Below are 6,927 nucleotides of genomic sequence, written 5' to 3'. Positions count from 1 at the left end.
CTTGGTCCTGGGCAGTAGTATGCACTCTTAACCACCGAACCATCCTTCTAACCCCCATTTCCAAGAACTTGACTTCATGAATATCACTCCTCCATCAGCATAACTAAGTGGTCCTTCAATGTTCACACAGCTTTCCAGGCTGAGTCACCAGAGAAATCTGGTGTTACTATATAAGCTAGGTACTTCCGTCACCTATTCCTGTGTAACAGATTGCTTCAAAACGTAATGGCTTCAAGCTTCCATTTACTTATGGCTTGCAGCTTGAGTAGGCAGGGGAGCATCCATCTCTGCTCTGTTTGGCATCACGTATGAAGTTCAGAAGGCTGAGTTATGAGCACCTTAAGACTTATCCATTCACAAACTTGATATTTGTTAATTCAAGGATGATCTTAGTACTAGGGTCAAGTATAGTCAAGACACCTTTAGTTTTGTTTTGTTTTGGTGAAATTAGTATTGCCATGGTATGCGGTTGGTCTTCATGGTTAAACATACAACATTAACCTGCCAGGAGGTAGTATTATGTTTGTGTCTTGAAAAATCACATAGTGGGGCTGGAGACATGGTTTGGTGTGTAAAAGGGCTTGCCCAGCAAGCGCAAAGATCTGAGCCTGAGTTTACAGAAATCACCCATAGACAGGTATAGGAGTGTGTGTATATAATCCCAGTGTTTCTGTGGTGAGATGGTGTGAGGTCCGAGTTGAACCTCTCCCAGGACCTCTTGAATGAGACTCACGGAGGCAGCAATTGATGTAAATGCAAAAGGAGTTTAATTCCGACATGTTGGGGTCCTCCCACTTCAAGGGGAAATGATCCTGAGCAGACTTAACACAGAGGTATATACCTTGCAAACAATGGAGGCAGAATTCAAACAATTGGGGCAGAATTTGTACCATGGTAACTAGGCAGGGTACTATGTGCATTTGGTGGAGCGAAACGACTTTCAGACTGGACTCAGTGAACAATTTAAGACTTTCTCGGGAGGGGGGTTGTAGGTTGGAAGCCACAGGTAGCTTTGTGTGACAGTTTGGCTTGCAGTTGTTCTAGGAACTAAACCAGCCTTTTTCTTCCTGGAAGGGAGGGGTCTTTGTGCTCAGAGGTTTGTGGTGGGAAATTTCCCACTGGCCCTAGATTGGCCCCAACTCTAGCTCTTTCATTGGGAGGCAGAACTAGGTGAATCCCCAGAAATTCAGTGGTAGAGCAATAAACAGCTCTGTTGTCAGGTGTTTCATAACACTGTGAACCCCATGATTGTGTTATTTACTGAAAAAAAAAACCTTGCTGTGGTGTGGCTCAACCCTAGCACATTCAATTTATCCAAGACCTTCCTGTTTCCTGTGAACAGGTATCCAAGAGCTAAGTAAAATCAAAACTAGTTCAAGAGGCAGAGCAGGCAATTAAGCTGACAGGGATCAAACATAAGTAAGCAGGAAGGAGGGCTTTTATTTGAAGAGTATTTAAGATGGCATGGAGAAAGGGAAAAAGGCTTTTTACTTCTGGGATGTCAGTGTAGTAGGAAGGTCAGCTGCATTGAAGTCTATTTCCCTAACTTGGTTCCCTGGCATTATTTCTTAGAAATATCTGTAGACATTATGCTTCTGGCCTGCCAGCTATCCCATTTTGCCGATATAAAAAGAAAATGTAGCCTGACTGTAAGACACAGAAAATAATTTGGCTAGAGCAAGGTCAAATTGACCATATATCAGGCTATGGTCAGAGCTTCATTATCATATTTTAAGAACGGCTATCCTTGGGAAATTCCCCAGCTGCAGTCTTCACCCAGGGCCAAGCAAAATAGGGGTCAGCTTAAACTGTTATGTCTACATTGCTAAGGAAATGCGGAAAAAAGACTGGCCACTTTACAGCTCATCTCCATATCTGTGTATGAGCTCATTGTGAGTGAGTTTTGTGGTTCCGGCTCTTATAAACTGATGCAGAAAAATGTTTGGGGTCATAGCCTCAGCCCCTGAATTCTGAGCTACAGCTCTGATCCATCAGTCTTAGGGTGTGCATTCAGTAAACCATCCCTATCTGACTGAGATCAGTATTCGTGTAGTTTTTGGGGTGATTTGTGGATCCCAACAAGATGGGACCTCTCTGAGCTAGCAGGCTTTCACCACAGCATCTGGCTTCTGAGTCTTTATTTGGTAAAATCGAATGTCTGGGATTTTTATTTTTTTTATTTTTTAAATGATTTATTTATTTATGTATATAAGTACACTGTAGCTATCTTCAGACACACCAGAAGAGGGCATCAGATCCCATTACAGATGGTTGTTAGCCACCATGTGGTTGCTGGGAATCGAACTCAGGAACTCTGGAAGAGCAGTTGGTGCTCTTAACTGCTGAGCCATCTCTTCAGCCCATGGTATTTTTATTTTTAAAACATTTTGGCACTCCAACTTGTGGCACAACTCCACAGACAGACCACTCCAGTAGTGGACAAACTGAGAAGCCATCAGATTTGGTAAGTAATCTGGGAAGCCCTCAAAGAGAGAGTTAAAGATGAGAAGTACTGTAATAGAAGGCTTTAGGACCCTATAGAGTACTACTCTAGATGACTTGAAAGTAGAAGCAGAAAATTAAAAGCTAATTAACAACTGAAATTGGTTCAATACCAATTATGATTATTATCACTTTGGTATTTTATACCTTATTCTTAATAGTCATAATGGCTTCCTGTACCTGCTCAAAGAAAAAGTGGATTGATAAGATACAAGTCCTAGAAGGAAAATTAGAGAGAGAATAATAAGAAAAACCACTCAAACACAGAGGACTTTAGACAAGCCTTAGAAAGACCTAAGAAATATATTCAGACACAGACAGAAGAATTTAGACAACAGTCTACCATGCCACTGCATAATGAAACTGAAAGGGGATATCCTAAGGTTGTTAGAAAACTAACCTTAGTTTTTCCAGTTACTATTCAAGGCCTACAAGGAGACGACAGGCAACCCCACGGTTATCAGTGTTGGGTCTGGGAATCCCTCTCAAACCAAGCAAACACTGATCTCAGTTAAGCAAGAATAACTTATTGAATGCACATCATAATACTGGACATCTAGGACTGCAAGGACTTGGGAGCCTAATTGCATGCTAGTCTGTTCTCACTGTAGGATGTTTATATAAGAAACCAGGTTCAAAAGTTTAAAGGCAATGACGAGAGAACCTGGCTCATTAGGCAAAGCATTATTAGCTAACCTTTAAGCTGATTAGTCCTGAGTAAGGTAAGGGGCGGGAGTAACGGGATAAACAGGGGAATTTCAGAACATTGACATACCAAAGCATGAGTACTATAATCATAACCTTTTGGTCTATTAGTAGCATTCTTCAGTGCCAGCCACAGAAACCACAGTGAGATCATACATAGGTGCAAGAAGGGATGCTCAGTGGTCAGCACTGACCTTTGATTTGATGGGTCCTACATAAAACTTTGTGAAATTTCTTTTTTTTTTTGGTTCTATTTTTCGGAGCTGGGGACCGAACCCAGGGCCTTGCGCTTCCTAGGCAAGCGCTCTACCACTGAGCTAAATCCCCAACCCCGTGAAATTTCTTCAGATTAGCAAACCTCATACAGAACATATAGAACAAAACAGGGTATGTGGTCAGCAGGTCCTCGGGCCAAGTCACTTCTCTGTTTTAGTGGCTGGCAGGCCTATTACAGCAACAATATGAAATAGTTGGCATGGAACAAAATGACTACGGCTATTCTGGGGTGAGGCGGCACACCATAACAACAATGAAATTAAATGGAATCCTGTAGATATTTGCATTCACACTGTGTACATTCATGGGCAACTCAGAACAGAATCATCCCCCAGGACTGGAAAGATTTGGCAACAGCAATATTTATTGGCAGTTGTTTGAAGTGGAAACTTAAGGCTTCTTAGGAAAGTCAGTAGAGTTGGATGGGGTTTTGTTGGGACAAACACGTGAAGGAACATTTCAATAAAGCAGACACCAGTGAAAGGATGTTCTGCTAAAGCAAGCATATAAAAGAACATGTGATGAAGGATTCTTCACTAACACATATATTGGTCTGCATTACACTGCATAGTTGAGCCCCATCTGTCAAGGCTCCACAGAGAGAAATGTACCAAGAAACTTCTGGTGGTGTTTCTGCAGCTTCTTGCCACTTCCGTGGACTCAGGCTGATTGTCGAAGTGATGTTAGCTGAGACAGACGCGTGTGCTAAGGCAAGACTATGGAGGATACGTGATGTTTGGAGGGATTATAAATTGAACTTGATGGACAGTGATGGGGGCTGAGCTAGGCTTGCTTATAAAGCTAGCTGTGCTACTCTCGTTGGTCTCTCATCTTTGCTGATCTTCACTTTTCGAGAGAGGCATAGCCAAGAACTTCACCTGACATTCCTGTTGGTCCTAGTCCCTCCTGCTGACTCATGCAGAGTGGAGGCCTGGCTGTCTCTGCTAGGTTCTGCCATGACTGCTGATTCACGTTTGCTATCCTGACTCTACTGACTGGACTTCTGGTGTACGCATGAAGTGTTTATGAGTGGACCGACCTGCCACTTGCTGACCTGTGAACTGAACTGACAATTTTCAGACAACACAGATGAGAGCTGCTCCAAAGAGCCATTTCTAAACAGGTCCACTTCCTTCGTATCCTTCCCACTACCTCTGTGGCTGGTGGGCTACAAGGGAGGCTAAAGCATTTAAGAACCATCATTAAAAATAGGGTTTGAAAAAGTTAAAGTTATAGTTGGTCCTCAGTTACAATGGCAAACATGGTGGGAAGAGGAAGGTAGGGCCAGAGAACAATGGAATCAGGCTAGAGGCATTGATAGTTCCCAGGATCTGTTGCTAGGTGATGGACAATACGCTGAGCTACAAAGCCAGATTGAATCTGATGATCACGTCTTGGTGCTATGTCATATAGCAGCTTTAAATGCTTGGGACAAGGTTGAAGAATCAGGAAAGATGTCTGAGTCATTAATAAAATTATACAAGGCCCCAAAGAAGCCATCATTGATTTTTTTCTTTCTTTTTTTTTTTTTTTTTTTTTTTTGCGATGATTGACTTTAGCTGTAAATAGAGTAATATCAGATTCACAAGTCAGAAAAGTACTGATTGGAATTTGGGCTTTTGAAGAATGCTAACTCACAATGCAAAATGGTGACAAGACCAGCACCAACAGAGGAATGTATTAGAGATGGGGCTGAGAGTGGATCTCATGTTTATGATGCCAATCTGATAGAGGACATAATTTCTGAAAGTCTTAAAAATCAAAATGGCGGATGTTCTAGTTGTAGTAAGCAAGGTCATTTGAAAAGGGATTGTAGGCAAGGTGTTCCTAGAAACCATGCTTTCTCTAGTAGTAATCCAAGAAGGCCTTACCCTTCTGGAGTATGCAGAAAGTGTGGCAAAGGCCAGCATGGAATGATGAGTGCAGATCAACAAGGGATAGGCAAGGTAGCCCTTTGCCATCAGGCCTTCTGCAGGCCCTGGTATCAAATTTGATTCCATCATTCCCTGTTAGCATCAGAGAAACTGAGTCACAGAGCAACTAAAGGATTTACCGCCTGTTCTTAAAAACAACATGGCTCTGGATATAATCAAGGAACAGACTTAAAAGATAAAACAAAAAAATTCAAGAGAGACACAAAACAAGTATTTCGGCAAACTGCTACAAGTGATCAGAGACCAAAGCTTAAAATACAAATAAACGGCGTTGAAATTGAAGGCTTAGTCGACGTTTGAGCAGATGCAACAATAAGTTTGCCAAGATCTTGGCATCTAGACTGTCCTCTTCAGGAGGGAAATATTCAGCTTCTAGGGATTGGAACTTTATCTGAGGTAAAACGAGTGCAAGATGGGGCAAATGTACAGGGCCAGAAAGACAAATAGGAAAGGTAAAGTCACATGTGGCTAAGAGAGTCATGAATTTATGGGGACATGATTTGTTGCAGCAGTGGAAAATACAGATTACCATTCTTCCAATCTCAGAAACAAACCATAAAATAATGCTTCTGAGAAAAAAAGGTACTATCAAGAACAGTCATAGACTGGTTGTCCACACACAGGGCATGACAAGCGTGGTCTTCCAAAGGCACCTCCACATCTGTCACCCTCCTTTAAAAAAATCTGAGGGAAAGGAGGTCCAGTGACTGGCCCAACTTGGATCCATCTCAAGGGGAGGCTCCAAGGCTTGACACTATTACTGATGCTATGTTGTGCTTACAGTCAGGAGCCAAGCATGGCTGTCCTCTGAGAGACCCAACAAGCAGCTGACTGAGACAGAAAAAGATACTTAACACTCAACCAATGGACTGAAGTCGGCCCCTGTGGTTAAACTAGGGAAAGGCTGGAAAAAGTCAAAGGGGGCAACCCCATAGGAAGACCAGCAGTCTCAACCAACCTGGACCCCCAAGATCTCTCAAACACTGAACTAACCAGGCAGCATACACTAGCTGGTCTAAGGCCCCTGACACATATATAGCAGAGGACTGGTCTCCCCTGGTCTGGCCTCAGGGGAGAAGATGTACCTAACCCTGGAGAGGCTTGAGGTTCCAAGGAGTGGGGAGGCCTGGCAAGGGTGGCATCCTCTTGGAGACAGGGGGAGGAGGAATGGGATGAGGAATTGCGGGAGGGTGGGCCAGGAGGGGGGTAATGACTGGACTGTAAAAAAAAATAAAAGTAATAAAAAAATCTGTATTCTTACTTGAAAATATTTTTTTTGTATGTGGGTCTCTGCACCCATGTGTCATTTCCAGAAGATGACATTCTATCTCCTGGAGTTTAAGTTACTGGCAGTTGTGAGCCATTCAATATGAGTGCTAGGAGCTAAGCTGGGGTCCTCTGTAAGAGCAGTGACCACTCTTAAATGCTGAGCCATGTCCCCACACCTTTTCCTTTCTGTCTTTCTAGACAGGTATTACTTTGTAGTTCAGACTAGCCTTGAACTCCTGGA

This window comes from Rattus norvegicus, chromosome 1, assembly GCF_036323735.1.
Source record: "Rattus norvegicus strain BN/NHsdMcwi chromosome 1, GRCr8, whole genome shotgun sequence".
Taxonomy (NCBI): Eukaryota; Metazoa; Chordata; class Mammalia; order Rodentia; family Muridae; genus Rattus; species Rattus norvegicus.
This window is presented reverse-complemented; position numbering follows the sequence as displayed.